A 19,526-nucleotide genomic window follows, 5' to 3' on the forward strand; every position below is an offset into this window, starting at 1 on the left:
GGGCGTTGATTTTGTTCAATATGCTTACTGTTACTAGTCCAATCTTGTTTCGACGGTATTGTGGGATGAAGCGGCCTGGACCGACCTTACACGTACACTTACGTGAGATAGGTTCCACTGACTGACATGCACTTGTTGCATAAGGTGGCTAGCGGGTGCCAGTCTCTCCCACTTTAGTCTGATCCGATTCGATGAAAAGAGTCCTTATGAAGGATAAATAGCAATTGACATATCACGTTGTGGCTTTTGCGTAGGTAAGAAACGTTCTTGCTAGAAACCCATAGCAGCCACGTAAAACATGCAAACAACAATTAGAGGACGTCTAACTTGTTTTTGCAGGGTATGCTATGTGATGTGATATGGCCAAAAGAATGTGATGAATGATATGTGATGTATGAGATTGATCATGTTCTTGTAATAGGAATCACGACTTGCATGTCGATGAGTATGACAACCGGCAGGAGCCATAGGAGTTGTCTTAATTTATTGTATGGCATGCGTGTCAATGAACAACGCCATGTAATTACTTTACTTTATTGCTAAACCATTAGCCTTAGTAGTAGAAGTAATAGTTGGCGAGACAACTTCATGGAGACACTGTTGGGGAACGTAGCAGAAATTCGAAATTTTCCTACGTGTCACCAAGATCTATCTATGGAGAAACCAACAACGAGGGGAAGGAGAGTGCATCTACATACCCTTGTAGATTGCTAAGTGGAAGCGTTCAAGATAACGGGGTTGAAGGAGTCGTACTCGTCGTGATCCAAATCACCGGAGATCCTAGTGCCAAACGGACCAGGGGCGGAGCCAGAAAATTTCGTCATTGGGTTCACTTGTTGACTTGTAAGGATTTGATACGAATTAGTTAAGCATAAAAGCTATTTTGCACCATTTTACAGCACCGAAAAATAACATAAGAAACAGAAATATGATAGTACCTACTACATATTTTGTTATGTTAATAGTTGAAGAGTATAAGACATACCAGCTAGATGAAATTATAAAAACCACTTTGTTTAGATACTATAAATAACTTCATAGCTTGGGTGTAGCTCCTCGTCTTTCTGAAAACAGTAAAAACAAGGCAAGTTATTTTGACAAGTTTAATATAAGTACCATCAAACCAAAAAAAAGAAGAAGTAAAGTTGCTCATAGTTTAGAGCGTCTCCTTTTAATTTGTCTCATTAACTTAAAAAGACCAAACATTGCATCATTACGAATGCTAGAAAACATGTATTTCTTCCCATAGCAAATTAGCCAATCATTTATTAACCGATCACGCATTTTATTGCGTAGTTTTTCTTTGACATCATTAAATCACTGTTGAGTATCTTCAAATTTCTCTCTGTGGATAATCAAACATAGCCGGTGGCTTCTACATCCGGCCGTTAAATATTTGAGTGTAACCTCAACTTGCTCCTGGGGTTTACTTGTGTATTATGAAATTCTTTGCCAATCCGTCAAATCATTAGGCAATTGATCTAAATTAATTTCTCCAAGGTGTGAGAAGACTACTTGCAATGACATTTGATGAATTTTTCCTACATCTAACAAGTCATCTTGACATGTCTGCATCTTTGTCTTGATGTAGTGATCGATTTCTCACTGAAAAAAAATCAAAGCCCGTGATTTACATTAGCAAACTAGGGAAAAAATATTGTCATACTAGACTATTATGCTAGACAGAACATACACAAGAGGGAAATATATGATGTGATGTCACTAGTCAGTACCTTCAATTTGGAATTGAATTGACGGCTTGCCGTTGGGGTCCGATGATAGATGGATGGATGGACGAACAGACGAGAGGAGAGAGGCGAGAGGTGAATTGGCGAATTGAACAAGTAAAAGCGTGGCGGCGGCTGCGTAGGAATCGTACGAGTCAGTTCACGATTGAGAGTCCTGGGTTTTTTTAGGGTAAGAGACCTGGGTAGCTGTGGGCACCGAGGCAATTTACTTATGGGCTTTGGGCCTTATTAGCCTATCCACCGAGGCAGTTCACGAGATTATTGATGGGGTCAGTCTAATCTTTTTACTGGGTTCAGGCCTACAAAGTACCTGCCGATACGTACGTAGCTACAATTTTCGTTGGGTTCAACTGCACCCAACGATACAACGGTGGCTCCGCCACTGGAACGGACGGCACCTCCGCGTTCAACACACGTACAGCCCGGTGACGTCTCCCATGCCTTGATCCAGCAAGGAGAGAGGGAGAGGTTGAGGAAGACTCCATCCAGCAGCAGCACAACGGCATGGTGGTGGTGGAGGAGCATGGCAATCCTGCAGGGCTTCGCCAAGCACCGCGGGAGAGGAGAAGGGAGAGAGGTAGGGCTGCGCCAGGGCGAGGTGAAAACTCATGTGTTGGCAGCCCAAGACCCTCAAGTATATATAGGGGGAGGGGAGGGGCTGCGCCCCCTCTAGGATTCCCTCCCCAGGGGTGGCGGCAGCCCCCATATCCCATCTGGGTGGCGGCCAGAAGGGGAGAGAGGGGAGGCGCACCTGGGATGGGCCTTAGGGCCCATCTGCCCTAGGGTTTGCCCTCCTCCCACTCTTCCCTGCGCCTTGGGCCTTGTGGGGGGCGCACCAGCCCACCTGGGGCTGGTTCCCTCCCACACTTGGCCCATGCAGCCCTCCGGGGATGGTGGCCCCACTTGGGGGACCCCCGGGACCCTCCCGGTGGTCCCGTACGTTACCGATAAAACCCGAAACTTTTCCGGTGACTAAAACAGGACTTCCCATATATAAATCTTTACCTCCGGACCATTCCGGAACTCCTCGTGACGTCCGGGATCTCATCCGGGACTTCGAACAACACTCGGTAACCACATACAAACTTCCTTTATAACCCTAGCGTCATCGAACCTTAAGTGTTCGGGAGACATGTAGACATGACCGAGACGGTCTCCGGTCAATAACCAACAGCGGGATCTGGATACCCATGTTGGCTCCCACATGTTCCACGATGATCTCATCAGATGAACCATGATATCAAGGACTCAATCGATCCCGTATACAATTTCCTTTATCTAACGGTATTGTACTTGCCCGAGATTCGATCGTCGGTATACCGATACCTTGTTCAATCTCGTTACCGGCAAGTCTCTTTACTCGTTCCGTAACACATCATCCCGTGATCAACCCCTTGGTCACATTGTGCACATTATGATGATGTCCTACCGAGTGGGCCCAGAGATACCTCTCCGTTTACACGGAGTGACAAATCCCAGTCTCGATTCGTGCCAACCCAACAGACACTTTCGGAGATACCCGTAGTGTACCTTTAGAGCCACCAAGTTACGTTGTGACGTTTGGTACACCCAAAGCATTCCTATGGTATCCGGGAGTTGCACAATCTCATGGTCTAAGGAAATGATACTTGACATTAGAAAAGGTTTGGCATACGAACTACACGATCTTTGTGCTAGGCTTAGGATTGGGTCTTGTCCATCACATCATTCTCCTAATGATGTGATCCCGTTATCAACAACATCCAATGTTCATGGTCAGGAAACCGTAACCATCTATTGATCAACGAGCTGGTCAACTAGAGGCTTACTAGGGACATGGTGTTCTCTATGTATCCACACATGTATCTGAGTTTCCTATCAATACAATTATAGCATGGATAATAAACGATTATCATGAACAAGGAAATATAATAATAACTAATTTATTATTGTCTCTAGGGCATATTTCCAACAGTCTCCCACTTGCACTAGAGTCAATAATCTAGTTCACATCGTCATGTGATTAACATTCACACGTCACATCGCCATGTGACCAACATCCAAAGAGTTTACTAGTGTCATTAAACTAGTTCACATCATCATGTGATTAAGACTCAATGAGTTCTGGGGTTTGATCATGTTTTGCTTGTGAGAGAGGTTTTAGTCAACGGGTCTGTACTTCGCAAATCTCTAGGTCATTCTGTAAATGCTGCTTCCACGCTCCACTTGGAGCTATTCCAAATGGTCGCTCCACTATATGTATCCGGTTTGCTACTCAGAGTCACTCGGATAGGTGTTAAAGCTTGCATCGACGTAACCCTTTACGCCGAACTCTTTATCACCTCCATAATCGAGAAACATGTCCTTATTTACTCCAAGGACAATTTTTGACCGCTGTCCAATGATCCATTCCTGGATCATCCTTGTACCCCTTGACTGACTCATGGCAAGGCACACTTCCGGTGCGGTACACAGCATAGCATACTGTAGAGCCTACGTCTAAAGCATAGGGGACGACCTTCGTCCTTTCTCTCTTTTCTACCGTGGTCGAGCTTTAAGTCTTAACTTCATACCTTACAACTCAGGCAAGAACTCCTTCTTTGACTGATCCATCTTGAACACCTTCAAGATCATGTCAAGGTATGTGCTCATTTTGAAAGTACCATTAAGCGTTTTTGATCTATCATTATAGATCTTGACGCTCAATGTTCAAGTAGCTTAATCCAGGTTTTCCATTGAAAAACACTATTCAAATAACCCTATATGCTTTCCAGAAATTCTACATCATTTCTGATCAACAATATGTCAACAACATATACTCATCAGAAATTCTATAGTGCTCCCACTCACTTCTTTGGAAATCCAATTTTATCATAAACTTTGTATAATCCCAAAATCTTTGATCATCAAAGCGCACATTCCAACTCCGAGATGCTTACTCCAGTCCTTAGAAGGATCACTGGAGCCAGCATACCTTTTAGCATCCTTAGGATCGACAAAAAACTCTCTGATTGTATCACATACAACCTTTCCTTACGAAGACTGGTAAGGAAACTTGTTTTGACATCCATCTGCCAGATTTCATAAATGCAGCTAATGCTAACATGATTCCGACGGACTTAAGCATCGCTACGGATGAGAAAATCTCATCGTAGTCAACTCCTTGAACTTGTGAAAAACTCTTTGCCACAAGTCGAGCTTCATAGACGATGACATCACCGTCCACGTCCGTCTTCTTCTTAAAGATCCATTTATCTCAATGGCTTGCCGATCATCGGGCAAGTCCACCAAAGTCCATGCTTTGTTCTGATACATGGATCCTATCTCGGATTTCATGGCTTCTAACCATTTGTCGGAATTTGGGCCCTGTCGGTGTCAAAACCAGCGGATCTCGGGTACGGGGTCCCGAACTGTGCGTCTAGGCGGATGGTAACAGGAGACAAGGGACACGATGTTTTACCCAGGTTCGGGCCCTTTTGATGGAGGTAAAACCCTACGTCCTGCTTGATTAATATTGATGATGTGTATTACAAGAGTGGATCTACCACGAGATCAAGGAGGCTAAACCCTAGAAGGTAGCCTATGGTATGATTGTTGTAATGGAGGTTATGTCCTCCAGACTAAAGCCCTCCGTTTTATATAGACACCGGAGAGGGCTAGGGTTACACAGAGTTGGTTACAATGGTAGGAGATCTACATATCCGTATTGCCAAGCTTGCCTTCCATGCCAAGGAAAGTCCCATCCGGACACGGGACGGAGTCTTCAATCTTGTATCTTCGTAGTCTTGGAGTCCGGCGGCCGATGATAGTCCGGCTGTCCGGACACCCCCTAGTCCAGGACTCCCTCAGTAGCCCCTGAACTTGGCTTCAATGACGATGAGTCCGGCGCGCATAATGTTTGGCATTGCAAGGCGGGTTCCTCCTCCAAATAATCCATAGAAGATTGTGAACACCAAGATAGTGTCCGGCTCTGCAAAATAAATTCCACATTCCACCGTAGAGAGAATAAAATGTACACAAGTTCAATCTGCTGACGTATTGAGAGGCATGACATCACACCACTACCAAGCCTTTACTTGAATCGTTTTTTATTATACCGCCTCAGCGCGTTTAGCGAAGCGGTTTCCTTGGCACGTCTTGTCGAAGCAGAGATCGTGTTCCCCTTATTCCGGGATTCTCATCAATACGGACATGGGTAACCCAACCGTGCCCGACGCCACGCCTCCTCTATCGAAGGCGAGTCCCGAACGGTCACGGAGATGGCTCTTGGTATTCTCCCTCTTTATAACAGGACCAAGGCTCGTTCCTTTTCTTCAATCTTCCACCGAATCTTCTCCTTGCTCCAAGTTCCAACACCCAGCGCTTCGGACCTTCAACAATGTCCGGCTCCGACCTTCAGGGCCGGTGGATGCCCTCCTCCGTTATGGAGGAGGACATGCTAAAGCTGCGAGAAGCCAAGTACCTGTCCTACGAGATTTCGCACAGGCTGCCCGCCGAAGGGCAGGCCATCCCCACCCCCGAGCCCGGCGAGTATGTCGTCTTTGTATCCCACCTCCGTCGGGGTTTAGGCTTCCCGACGGATCCTTTTGTGAGAGGGCTCATGTTTTACTATGGGTTGGAATTCCACGACTTGGCTCTGGAGTCCATCCTCCATATTTCCGCGTTTATTGTCGTCTGGGAAGCCTTCCTCCGCGTCACCCCCCACTTCGGCCTGTGGCTGAAGACCTTCAATGTGGAGCCGAAGATGATCGGGGGGCGTCAAGCAGAGTGCGGCGGGGCGGCCGTAAGCAGGAGGGCCGATGCCCCGTGGCCCGAGGGCTCCTTCCAAGAGGAGCTCGGCTTGTGGCAGCAGGAGTGGTTCTATATCACCGCTCCGAGGGGCAGCAGGCAGAAGCCGCGGCCTCCGTTCCGCTCGGGACCTCCACGACGGTTGATGTCGTGGGTCAACCAAGGGCTCAATTGGGGGCCGTCAAAAGACGTGCCCCTATTGCAGGGCCGGATTCGAGACCTCCAAGCGAGGGAGATCGATCTGGTCGTGGTGATGCAGGTTATGCTAAATAGGCGTCTCCTGCCCTGCAAGCGCCGTCCTCTCCGGCTATGGGAGTTCAATCCGGAGGGACCACAGATTCTCCAACACTTCATGGGTACGACACCCGTGGAGATGTACAAGTTGTTCTTCGGACCACAAGTGGCGTGTCCGGAATTGACCTAGGATGCCGGCCTAAGCTGCAATCGCCCGGATACTCAAGTAAGTAGCTCGGTGTTCGGACGTACCATTTGTTTGCCTTTCTACAATTCGCCTTTTAACCCGTTATCCTTCAGCAGGAGTGGATAGCGCAAGCAAAGCTGATACGGTGTCCGGCCCCCCTCCCAGAGACCACGCCGGAGCCTGTGCTAGTCAGAATGTTGGAGGTTGCGCCTTCAGAAGAAGGCAAAGGGGAGAACAGAGGAGCTACCGCCTCGCCCAAGGGGGCGCTTGAAGAAGGGGGGATCGAGAATCCCTCCCGTCAGGGGGAGAAGAGGACCGCCTCCGAAGACCCGGAGGCCAAAGCCCCTAAGCGGGGGAAGAAATCTTCACCAGAGGGTCCTGCGTCCGGGGAGGCCCCGGCCGCACAATCTTCTCTAAAGAATCAGCCCTCCAGCGAGCCGTGAGTAGAAAAAGGGGGGTTTATTAATAAGAAACATCCCTATTTGTGCTTCTGAGGATAACCGAATTTTTTACCTTGTAGTTCGGATCTCCGACCTTCTCAGATGAGCTAGTATTCGGGGGATCTTCGTCCGGAGATGATGGAGAGCGAGACGCCTCCGTCTGCTGCACCGTCGGATAGGGCGGACGAGCCTGAAGTGTCGTCACGGAGGGTATCCCCGAGTCCGGCAGAGCCGAAGAGTTCGGCGCCGACTAGTGTTCGGCCGGGGGAGCTGAAGGATCTGCTTGAGAGGGCGTCTATATCAGAAGGTCACCGTGCATTGATGAGTACGGTGATTGGAAGGATTTCGTCCGCCGAAAACGGATTGCATAATGCCGTCAGGAGTTTGCTGGCGGGTTTTGAGGTACGTAAAAACAACGCGCCTTTTTGACAGTTCTGCACATGAAAGTGCGCCCTGTATAGATAGTAGCCCCTGAGACTCGGTAGGTTGTCGAAAGCGACAGCGTGCCGAGGATCAAAATTGCAGGTATTAATCTTCGCCGTTCCTATGCAGGTGGCGGATCGTCCGAGTGCCAGCCGGACTGAAGGAGTTGCCGAACTAAAGCGGCAACTCGATGTTGCGGATGCAGACATCACGCTAGTTAACAGGCGACTTGACGAGTCGCAAGGTAAATTTTTCCCCGCAGTCACCTAGTAAGAGAGCCGAAGCCCATATCTTATAATATTTATGCTTGACGCAGATGGTGCTGCTGCTGTGGAGAACCTTCAGGCAAAACTTGCTCAAGCCAAGGAGCAAGCCAGAAGGAGTGATGCGGCTGCCTTGAGGGCGGCCGAGGAGTTAGAAGCCGAAAGGGCTGCGCACTGCCAAAGCAGGGAAGAGATGGCCGAATTGGCCGTTAAATTGAAGGATGCTACCGACCGCAATGAGGCTCGTGAAAAGGAGCGCCTATCAGAGCGAGAAGACCTGGGAAGGCCACCGCCGAAGCCAAGGATGCCCGTTCTGCAATGCGGGCTATGAAGGAGGAGCTGCGTCAGGCCGGAGACATTGTGGCTGGCAAGCCTTTTCTGCTACGCCGCAGGTTTACGGATCCAAACTATGCCCAGCTTGGCCAGCTGTGGGGTCCGGAGGATCCATATATGGACTTAGCGGCGAGTGCGGCGGATGCCGTTGTGCACTTCCGAAGTCGGAAGGATCACAAGACGGAAGAGCTATTTTGGTCTCAATTCCATAGTCTGGATCGTTCACTTCCGCTGACCGATCGGTTGTGCGAATGGGCTGAGCTGAATAGGTTGTCCGGACTTGCCATGACGGATATCGTGACTCATGTCTGGCCGGAGAGGCCCAAGCCGACGAGCTATTTTGGCTTATTGCAGGAGTTTCTTGGGGCGGTGCCACATATCAAGGAGATGAAGCGGTCGGCCTGCATAGAGGGTGCGCGGATGGCCCTTGCCCGTGTGAAGACACATTGGACAGAGATGGATGCCACCGCTGTTGCAACCCAGGGTTCGGACGAAAGCCGGTTACCCGCCGAGCACTATTTTGGGGAAGTTATGCGTGGTGCTCGTGTAATAGAGTCGCAGTGCTCGAAAAATGTCACGTTCAAATGAACGTTTTATTTTGTAAAACAATGGTTATGATGTAATCGCTTTTTATACTTGTGCGTTTCCAAGTATTGAAATATCTCCTCTGCGGCCGTTTACGTATACGTGTGTATAACCTGAAAGATGGCAGTCTTCGGCTTCAGCCCCCACGCGCAAGGTGCGGGGGTGTTCGCAAAAATAGCGAATTTTCACACTTAATCCGACGTCTCGGTCCTGTTGAGGAGGTGGTAGCGTAGCGAACGAGGCAACCAGACTATGATGCTTTATCACTTTCACTTAGCCATTGGAGTTCGAGGGTGGGGCTACGATATAGCCCCTGGGGGCACCGCGCTCTCCGAATTCGGGGCGCGTGTGTGCCTGACCGGGAAACGGTCCTTCGTCAAAGCGGAGGAATTCTAAACATTCCGGTGGTCGATCAAGTGGTTGACCAGTCTCTCGCTGTATCATGACAGTCAGTTTTCGGCTTTCTCTACTGAGGTGCTCGCCCAGCCGAACTGGGGCACAATCGCAGTAGTTCTCCTGGTGCCGCGTTAGCCGATGATACGGAACGTAAGGCAGAAAAACACAGGAGCCGGGCAAACCCAACATTTGACCAAAGACATGATTCGGAGCTGATGCATATAAGGCCTAACTCGAGACGCCGAACACTCCCTAAGGTGTTCAGTCTTTATAATAATGGGCAGAACAATGCCCTAAGCCCCTAGTGTCCAGGTACGGGCAAGGTCCTCTGACGCGGCTCCACTCTGGTTATAATGAGAAACCAGGGGATTATAGTAATAAGAGACAGTAAAAAAGGTTTACGCAGGTTCTTAATCTGAAAAGAATCCTTGCGACGGGTCCCTACTGCACGTCTGCGCCTATGTCTCCGTTGTGCCGTTATCCTGGACGGGTGTGCATGTTGTTCATCTGTAAAAAGAGAGGAACTTAGTTTGAAAGGAAATTGTGCGAGAAAAAGTATATGAAAAATATTAATAATTAAAGCGGAGTCTATATTAGCTCATTGTTGCTTATACGCACAGCCCCTTGTTAAGGGGTGTGCGGCTAGGGAGCCCCTAGCTTATTTATGCCGAACTCGTCTAGCCGTGTCCGGGGTCTTTGAATGACCCTCGCAATGAAATGATGCCACGTGGACCGGGCATTTTAAGTGTAAGAGACGCGTAATGTGGTATGGCGTTGAAGCGGACAAAAGCTTCACGTCCCAATAGTGCTTGATATCTACTTTTGAACGGGGCGACATGAAAGATTAGTTTTTCGCGTTGGAAGTTGTTCGGTGGCCCGAACACAACTTCTAGTAATAAGGAGCCTGTGCACTTGGCGTAAGGGCCTGGCGTCACTCCTTTAAAGGAAGTGTGGCTATGTCGAATTTTAGTAAGGTCTATCCCCAACTTGCGGATTGTGTTTGGATATAGCAGGTTTAAATCGCTGCCTCCGTCCATCAGGACTTGTGTAAATTGTAGTCCATCGATTATAGGATCCAATATCAGAGCAGTCCATCCTGCATTTCGAACACTTCTGGAATAATCCAGGTGGTCAAAGGTGATTGGTTTTGACATCCAATCTCGAGGTTCCGCTGGGGTGGACCGTGCGAGACCCATCTTAGCGAGTGCCGCATTGTTTTTCTGTATCATCACATGAAGCGAGTTTACTGCTTTGACTTCTTGTGGGAAAGTCTTTTGTTTTCCGGTGCTCTGCTGGTGGGGTTTATCATCATCCTCGCTTGATGCGTCGAGCCCCTTGTGTTCGGCGTTGAGTCGGCCGGACTGTTTGAAAACCCAACAATCTCGATGGGTGTGGTTTGCAGGCCTTCCGGGGGTACTGTGGATTTGACATATCCGATCCAAAATTTTATTTAAGTTGGATAGCTCATCACTGTTATCCTTAAGAGGCAGTGTTTTGTTGTTTGGCCGCGAGCTTTTGAATCCGGCGTTGACCGCCGTATTCTTTGGGCTTTCTTCTTTATTCCGGCGCTGATCCTTTCTGCGCCGTGATTTTCCGTTTCCATCTCTAATCTCGGATGTACTCGCGTCGCTGGTGCTGCATCTTGCTAGCCAGCTATCTTCCCCCGCGCAAAAGCGGGTCATGAGGCTTGTTAGCGCGGACCTTGTCCTCGGCTTCTCTTGGCCGAGGTGTCTGGCGAGCCATTCATCTCGGACGTTGTGTTTAAAAGCTGCTAAGGCTTCGGCGTCCGGACAGTCGACTATTTGGTTCTTTTTAGTAAGGAACATGTTCCAGAATTTGCGCGCTGACTCTCCGGGCTGTTGAGTTATGTGACTTAGATCGTATGCATCCCGGGGGCGGACATAAGTCCCTTGAAAATTTGCTCTAAACGCGTCCTCAAGCTCTTCCCAACTTCCAACAGTGTTTTCCGGGAGGCTTTTGAGCCAATACCGAGCTGGCCCTTTGAGCTTGAGGGGTAGGTATTTTATGGCGTGGAGGTCATCTCCTCTAGCCATGTGTATGTGTAGTATATAATCCTCTATCCAGACTCCAGGGTCTATTGTTCCGTCATAAGCCTCTATGTTTATGGGTTTAAACCCTACTGGGAATTCATGATCCAGCACCTCATTGGTGAAGGGTGCGGCGCCCCTATATTTGGGTGTACCGCTGTCTTCGAATACTTGGCGTGTTGTGTTGCTTCCTGGGGCCCTCTTTTATGGCCCGTAAATGGACCTGGCTGGGCCATCTATTTTCCCAGGGTCATGAGTCGGCTTATGTGCGGCGCCGCTTGTAGATTTTGGCCTGTCATCTAGCCATCTATCCAGCCAGGCGGCCTCTTTGTTTTTTGACTGTGGGGGCTCTATGGCTTCCTCGTCAAATTCTGGCAGCAGCTTGCGCTTCGGGTAGCTCTTTGATTGATGGCCATTGCCGTATTTGTCTGCGGTTTTGAGCACTTTGCTCCACCTCATTCTGAGTATGTCTTCCGCTGTTTTGAGCTTCCATTTTTCCTTCTTCAAGCTTCTTGCGGTGGCGACGAGTCTTCCGTAAAGGTTCTTATGCCCCGGTGGTATGTCCGGCATGAGGTCGTCCGGACTGTTGGTTTCGCCGGGATTGGATTGATTATCGGATTCGTCCTGTTCGGACGGTTGCTTGGTTACATGTTCGTCGTCCACTGGTTTGCCCTGCTCTAATGCTGGGTCATTAGGAACGCTGTCTTTGCCGAGACGGGGCTTAGGGCGGCGCTTGCGTCACCGTTTTGGTTGTTTATCGGCGGGATTATCCTTTGCCGCGCCCCGTTGTTCCTCTTCATCGCTTCCTTTTGGGGTATCCACCATATATACGTCGTGCGTTGGGGTGGTCCTCCAGTGCCCTATAGGCGCCGGTTCTTGCTCGTCTCCGGCATCGTCGTCCACACCGTCGATGTCATCGGAGTCATAGTCTAGCATGTCGGTTAGATCATCGACAGTGGCTACAAAGTGGGTGGTGGGTGGGCTTTGAATTTCTTCGTCTCTGCATCCCAACCATCCTGGCCGTAGTCCGGCCAGGGCTCTCCGGATAGCGAGAGATGCTTTAGCGAATTTAGGATGTCGCCAAAAGGCGAGTGCTGAAAGATGTTCGCAGCGGTGAACTCCATGATCGGCGCCCAATCGGATTCAATTGGCCAGGGCGCAGGAGGTTCGGAGTCCGGCAGGGAGTCCGGCACCTCGGAGTTACGAGCTTTATAGGGGACAAGGTCAGTGTTCGGCTCCATCGCCGCGGAAGTTGTAGCCCCCGAGGCGGTGTCCAGCCACCGGTCCTTGATCTGGGCGATCAGCTCCGGACTGAGGGCCGGAGCGGATTCGTGTGCGGCCACCAAGGCACTGTCCGGCGGCAGAGCTAAATCATGCCCATCGTGACAGCCCGGCATGCTCGGCTGTGGCTCGAGTCCGTCGAAGATCGAGTCCCCGCGGATGTCGGCTGTGAAGTTTAGGCCTCCGAACCTGACCTGACGGCCAGGGGCGTAGCTTTCGATCTGCTCTAGGTGGCCAAGTGAATTAGCCCGCAGTGCGAAGCCGCCGAATACGAAGATCTGTCCGGGGAGAAAAGTATCACCCTGGACGGTGTTGTTGTCGATTGAAGAAGCCATCGGGCCTGTCGGTGACGGCACAGAGGAACTCTCAATGAAAGCACCAATGTCGGTGTCAAAACCGGCGGATCTCGGGTAGGGGGTCCCGAACTGTGCGTCTAGGCGGATGGTAACAGGAGACAAGGGACACGATGTTTTACCTAGGTTCAGGCCCTCTTGATGGAGGTAAAACCCTACGTCCTGCTTGATTAATATTGATGATGTGTATTACAAGAGTGGATCTACCACGAGATCAAGGAGGCTAAACCCTAGAAGCTAGCCTATAGTATGATTGTTGTAATGGAGGTTATGTCCTACAGACTAAAGCCCTCCGGTTTATATAGACACCGGAGAGGGCTAGGGTTACACAGAGTCGGTTACAATGGTAGGAGATCTACATATCCGTATTGCCAAGCTTGCCTTCCACGCCAAGGAAAGTCCCATCCGGACACGGGACGGAGTCTTCAATCTTGTATCTTTGTAGTCTTCGAGTCTGGCGGACGATGATAGTCCGGCTGTCCGGACACCCCCTAGTCTAGGACTCCCTCAGGCCCACCATCGCTTCTCCATAGCTTGTAGGTTCATTGTTATCTAGCAACATGACCTTCAAGACAGGATTACTGTACCACTCTGAAGCAGTACGCATCCTTGTCACCCTACGAGGTACGGTAGTGACTTGATCCGAAGTTTCATGATCACTATCATAAGCTTCTACTTCAATTGGTGTAGGTGCCACAGGAACAACTTCCTGTGCCCTGCTACACACTAGTTGTAGTGACGGTTCAATAACCATATCAAGTCTCCACCATCCTCCTACTCAACTTTTCGAGACAAACTTTTCCTCGAGAAAGGACCTGGTTCATGAAACAATCCCTATTGCTTTCGGATCTGAATTAGGAGGTATACCCAACTGTTTTGGGTGTCCTATGAAGATGCATTTTATCCGCTTTGGGTTCGAGCTTATCAACCTGAAACTTCTACATAAGCGTCGCAGCCCCAAACTTTTAAGAAATGACAACTTAGGTTCCTCCAAACCATAGTTCAAACGGTGTCGTCTCAACGGATTTACGTGGTGCCCTATTAAAGTGAGTGCGGTTGTCTCCAATGCCTAACCCATGAAAGATAGTGGTAATTCGATAAGTGACATCATGGTACGCACCATATCCTATAGGGTGCAACTATGATGTTCGGACACACCATCACACTATGGTGTTCCAGGCGGTATTAATTGTGAAACAATTTCCACAATTTCTTAATTGCGTGCCAAAGCTTGTAACTCAGATACTCATCTCTATGATCATATCATAGGCATTTTATCCTCTTGTCACAATGATCTTCAACTTCACTCCGAAATTACTTGAACCATTCAATAATTCAGACTTGTGTTTCATCAAGTAAATATACTAAACATCTACTCAAATCATCTCTGAAGTAAGAACATAACGATATTCACTGCATGCCTCAGCACTCATTGGACTGCACACATCAAAATGTGTTACTTCCAACAAGTTGCTATCTTGTTCCATCTTACTGAAAACGAGGCTTTTCAGTCATCTTGCCCATGTGGTATGATTTGCATATCTCAAGTGATTGAAAATCAAGTGAGTCCAAACGATCCATCTGCATGGAGTTTCTTCATGCGTATACACCAATAGACATGGTTCGCATGTCTCAAACTTTTCAAAAACGAGTGAGTCCAAAGATCCATCAATATGGAGCTTCTTCATGCGTTTTATACCAATATGACTTACATGGCAGTGCCACAAGTAAGTGGTACTATCATTACTATCTTATATCTTTTGGCATGAAAATGTGTATCACTACGATCGAGATTCAATAAACCATTCGTTTCAGCTGCAAGACCATTGAAGGTATTATTAAAATAAACAGAGTAACCATTATTCTCCTTAAATGAATAACCGTATTGCGATAGACATAATCCAATCATGTCTATGCTCAACGCAAACACCAAATGACAATTATTCAGGTTTAATACTAATCTTGATGGTAGAGGGAGCGTGCGATGTTTGATCACATCAAACTTGGAAACACTTCCAACACATATCGTCAGCTCACCTTTAGCTAGTCTCCGTTTATTCCGTAGCTTTTATTTCGAGTTACTAACACTTAGCAACCGAACCGGTATCTAATACCCTGGTGCTACTAGGAGTACTAGTAAAGTACACATTAACATAATGTATATCCAATATACTTCTATCGACCTTGCCAGCCTTCTCATCTACCAAGTATCTAGGGTAATTCTGCTCTAGTGACTATTCCCCTTATCACAGAAGCACTTAGTCCCGGGTTTGGGTTCAACCTTGGGTTTCTTCACTAGAGTAGCAGCTGATTTGCCGTTTCATGAAGTATCCCTTCTTGCCCTTGCCCTTCGTGAAACTAGTGGTTTCACTAACCATCAAAAATTGATGCTCCTTCTTGATTTCTACTTTCGCGGTGTCAAACATCACGAATATTTCAAGTATCATCATATCTATCCCTGATATGTTATAGTTCATCACGAAGCTCTAGTAGCTTGGTGGCAATGACTTTGGAGAAACATCACTATCTCATCTCGAAGATCAACTCCCGCTCGATTCAAGTGATTGTTGTATTCAGATAATCTGAGCACAAGCTCAATGATTGAGCTTTTCTCCCTTAGTTTTGTAGGCTAAGAAACTCGTTGGAGGTCTTATACCTCTTGACGTGGGCACAAGCCTGAAATCCCAATTTCAGCCCTCGAAACATCTCATATGTTTTGCGACGTTTCGAAATCGTCTTTGGTGCCTCAACTCTAAACCGTTTAACTGAACTATCACGTAGTTATCAAAACGTGTATGTCCGATGTTCGACATCCACAAACGACATTTGGGGTTCAGCACACTGAGTGGGCAACTAGTTCGCAACATACACGTTTTGATAACTACGTGATAGTTCAGTTAAACGGTTTAGAGTTGAGGCATCAAAGACGATTTCGAAATGTCGCGGAACATATGAGATGTTTCGAGGGCTGAAATTGGGATTTCAGGCTCGTGCCCACGTCAAGAGGTATAAGACCTCTGACGATTTTCTTAGCCTGCAAACTAAGGGAGAAAAGCTCAATCGTTGAGCTTGTGCTCAGATTGTCTGAGTACAACAATCACTTGAATCGAGTGGGAGTTGATCTTCCAGATGAGACAGTGATGTTTTTCCAAAGTCATTGCCACCAAGCTGCTAGAGCTTCATGATGAACTATAACATATCAGGGATAGATATGATGATCCTTGAGATATTCATGATGTTTGACACCGCGAAAGTAGAAATCAAGAAGGAGCATCAATTGTTGATGGTTAGTGAAACCACTAGTTTTAAGAAGGGCAAGGGCAAGAAGGGATACTTCATGAAACAGCAAATCAGCTGCTGCTCTAGTGAAGAAACCCAAGGTTGAACCCAAACCCGAGACTAAGTGCTTCTGTAATAAGAGGAACGGTCACTGAAGCAGAACCACCCTAGATACTTGGTAGATGAGAAGGCTGGCAAGGTCGATAGAAGTATATTGGGTATACATTATGTTAATGTGTACTTTACTAGTACTCCTAGTTGCACCAGGGTATTAGATACCGGTTCGGTTGCTAAGTGTTAGTAACTCGAAATAAGAGGCTGTGGAGTAAACGGAGACTAGCTAAAGGTGAGCTGGCGATATGTGTTGGAAGTTTTTTTCCAAGCTTGATGTGATCAAGCATCGCACGCTCCCTCTACCATCGAGATTGGTGTTAAACCTAAATAATTGTTATTTGGTGTTTGCGTTGAGAATAGACATGATTGGATTATGTCTATCGCAATACGGTTATTCATTTAAGGAGAATAATGGTTACTCTGTTTATTTGAATAATACCTTAAATGCTCTTACACCTAAAATGAATGGTTTATTGAATCTCGATCTTAGTGATACACATGTTCATGCCAAAAGATATAAGATAGTAATGATAGTACCACCTACTTGTGGCACTACCATCTAAGTCATATTGGTATAAAACACATGAAGAAGCTCCATGTTGATGGATCTTTGGACTCACTCGTTTTTGAAAAGTTTGAGACATGCGAACCATGTCTATTGGTGTATATGCATGAATAAACTCCATGCAACTGGACCGTTTGGACTCACTTGATTTTAATCACTTGAGACATGCAAATCATACCACATGGGCAAGATGACTGAAAGCCTCGTTTTCAGTAAAATGGAACAAGAAAGCAACTTGTTGGAAGTAATACATTTTGATGTGTACAGTCCAATGAGTGCTGAGGCACGCAATGGATATCGTTATGTTCTTACTTCACGGATGATTTGAGTAGATACTGAGTATATTTACTTGATGGAACACAAGTCTGAATTATTGAATGGTTCAAGTAATTTCAAAGTGAAGTTGAAGATCATCGTGAGAAGCGAATAAAATGTCTATGATATGATCATAGAGATGAGTATCTGAGTTACGAGCTTTGGCACGCAATTAAGACATTGTGGAAATTGTTTCACAATTAATACCGCCTGGAACACCATAGTGTGATGGTGTGTCCGAACATCATAGTTGCACCCTATTGGATATGGTGCGTACCATGATGTCTCTTATCGAATTACCACTATCGTTCATGGGTTAGGCATTAGAGACAACCGCACTCACTTTAATAGGGCACCACGTAATTCCGTTGAGATGACACCGTTTGAACTATGGTTTGGAGAAACCTAAGTTGTTGTTTGTTAAAAGTTTGCGGCTGCGACGCTGATACGTCCATTTTGCATCATGCTTTTATATCGATATTTATCACATTATGGGCTGTTATTTCACGATATGTCACAATACTTATGGCTATTCTATCTTATTTTACAAGGTTTACCATGAAGAGGGGGAATGCCGGCAGCTGAAATTCTGGCTGGAAAAGGAGCAAATATTGGAGACCTATTCTGCGCAACTCCAAAAGTCCTGAAACTCCACGGAATATCTTAAAAGAAATAAAGAAAAATCGTCGCCAAAGATGAAGGCCAGGGGGCCCACACCCTGCTCACGAGGGTGGGGGGCGCGCCCCTCCCCCCTGGGCGCGCCCCCTACCTCGTGGGCCCCCTGGTGGCTCTCCGACGCCCATCTTCTCCTATATGAAGTCTTTCGATGAGAAAAAAAATAAGAAGCAACCTTTCGGGATGAGACTCCGCCGCCACAAGGCGGAACCTTAGCGGAACCAATCTAGGGCTCCGGCAGAGCTGTTCTGCCGGGGACACTTCCCTCCGGGAGGGGGAAATCATCACCAACGCTCCTCTCATCGGGAGAGGGCAATCTCCATCAACATCTTCACCAGCACCATCTCATCTCCAAACCCTAGTTCATCTCTTGTATCCAATTCTTGTCTCCAAGTCCGGGATTGGTGCTAGTAGGTTGCTAGTAGTGTTGATTACTCCTTGTAGTTGATGCTAGTTGGTTTATTTGGTGGAAGATCATATGTTCAGATCCTTTATGCACATTATATCCCCTCTGATTATGAACATGAATATGCTTTTTGAGTAGTTACGTTTGTTCCTGAGGACAAGGGAGAAGTCTTGCTATTAGTAGTCATGTGAATTTGGTATTCGTTTGATATTTTGATAAGATGTATGTTGTCTAACCTCTAGTGGTGTTATGTGAACGTCGACTATATAACACTTCACCATTATCTGGGCTTGGAGGAAGGCATTGGGAAGTAATAAGTAGATGATGGATTGCTAGAGTGACAGAAGCTTAAACCCTAGTTTATGCGTTGCTTCGTAAGGGGCTGATTTGGATCCATATGTTTCATGCTATGGTTAGGTTTACCTTAATACTTTTGTTGTAGTTGCGGATGCTTGCAATAGAGGTTAATCATAAGTGGGATGCTTGTCCAAGTAAGGGCAGTACCCAGGCACCGGTCCACCCACATATCAAATTATCAAAGTACCGAACGCGAATCATATGAGCGTGATGAAAACTAGCTTGACGATATTCCCATGTGTCCTCGGGAGCGCTTTTCCTATTATAAGAGTTTGTTTCTTCTTGTCCTTTGCTACAAAAAGGATTGGGCCACCTTGCTGCACCTTATTTACTTTTCTTACTTGTTGCTCGTTACCATTTATCTTATCACAAAACTATCTGTTACCACTTATTTCAGTACTTGTAGAGAATACCTTGCTGAAAACTGCTTATCATTTCCTTCTGCTCCTCGTTGGGTTCGACACTCTTACTTATCGAAAGGACTACGATAGATCCCCTATACTTGTGGGTCATCAGACGCTTATGTGAAAAAGTTTCAGGTTGATAAGCTCGAACCCAAAGCGGATAAAATGCATCTTCATAGGACACCCAAAACAGTTGGGTATACCTCCTAATTCAGATCCGAAAGCAATAGAGATTGTTTCTAGAAATGGGTCCTTTCTCGAGAAAAAGTTTCTCCTGAAAGAATTGAGTGGGAGGATGGTGGAGACTTGATGAGGTTATTGAACTGTCACTTCAACTAGTGTGTAGCAAGGCA

This window comes from Triticum aestivum, chromosome 3B, assembly GCF_018294505.1.
Source record: "Triticum aestivum cultivar Chinese Spring chromosome 3B, IWGSC CS RefSeq v2.1, whole genome shotgun sequence".
Classification (NCBI taxonomy): domain Eukaryota; kingdom Viridiplantae; phylum Streptophyta; class Magnoliopsida; order Poales; family Poaceae; genus Triticum; species Triticum aestivum.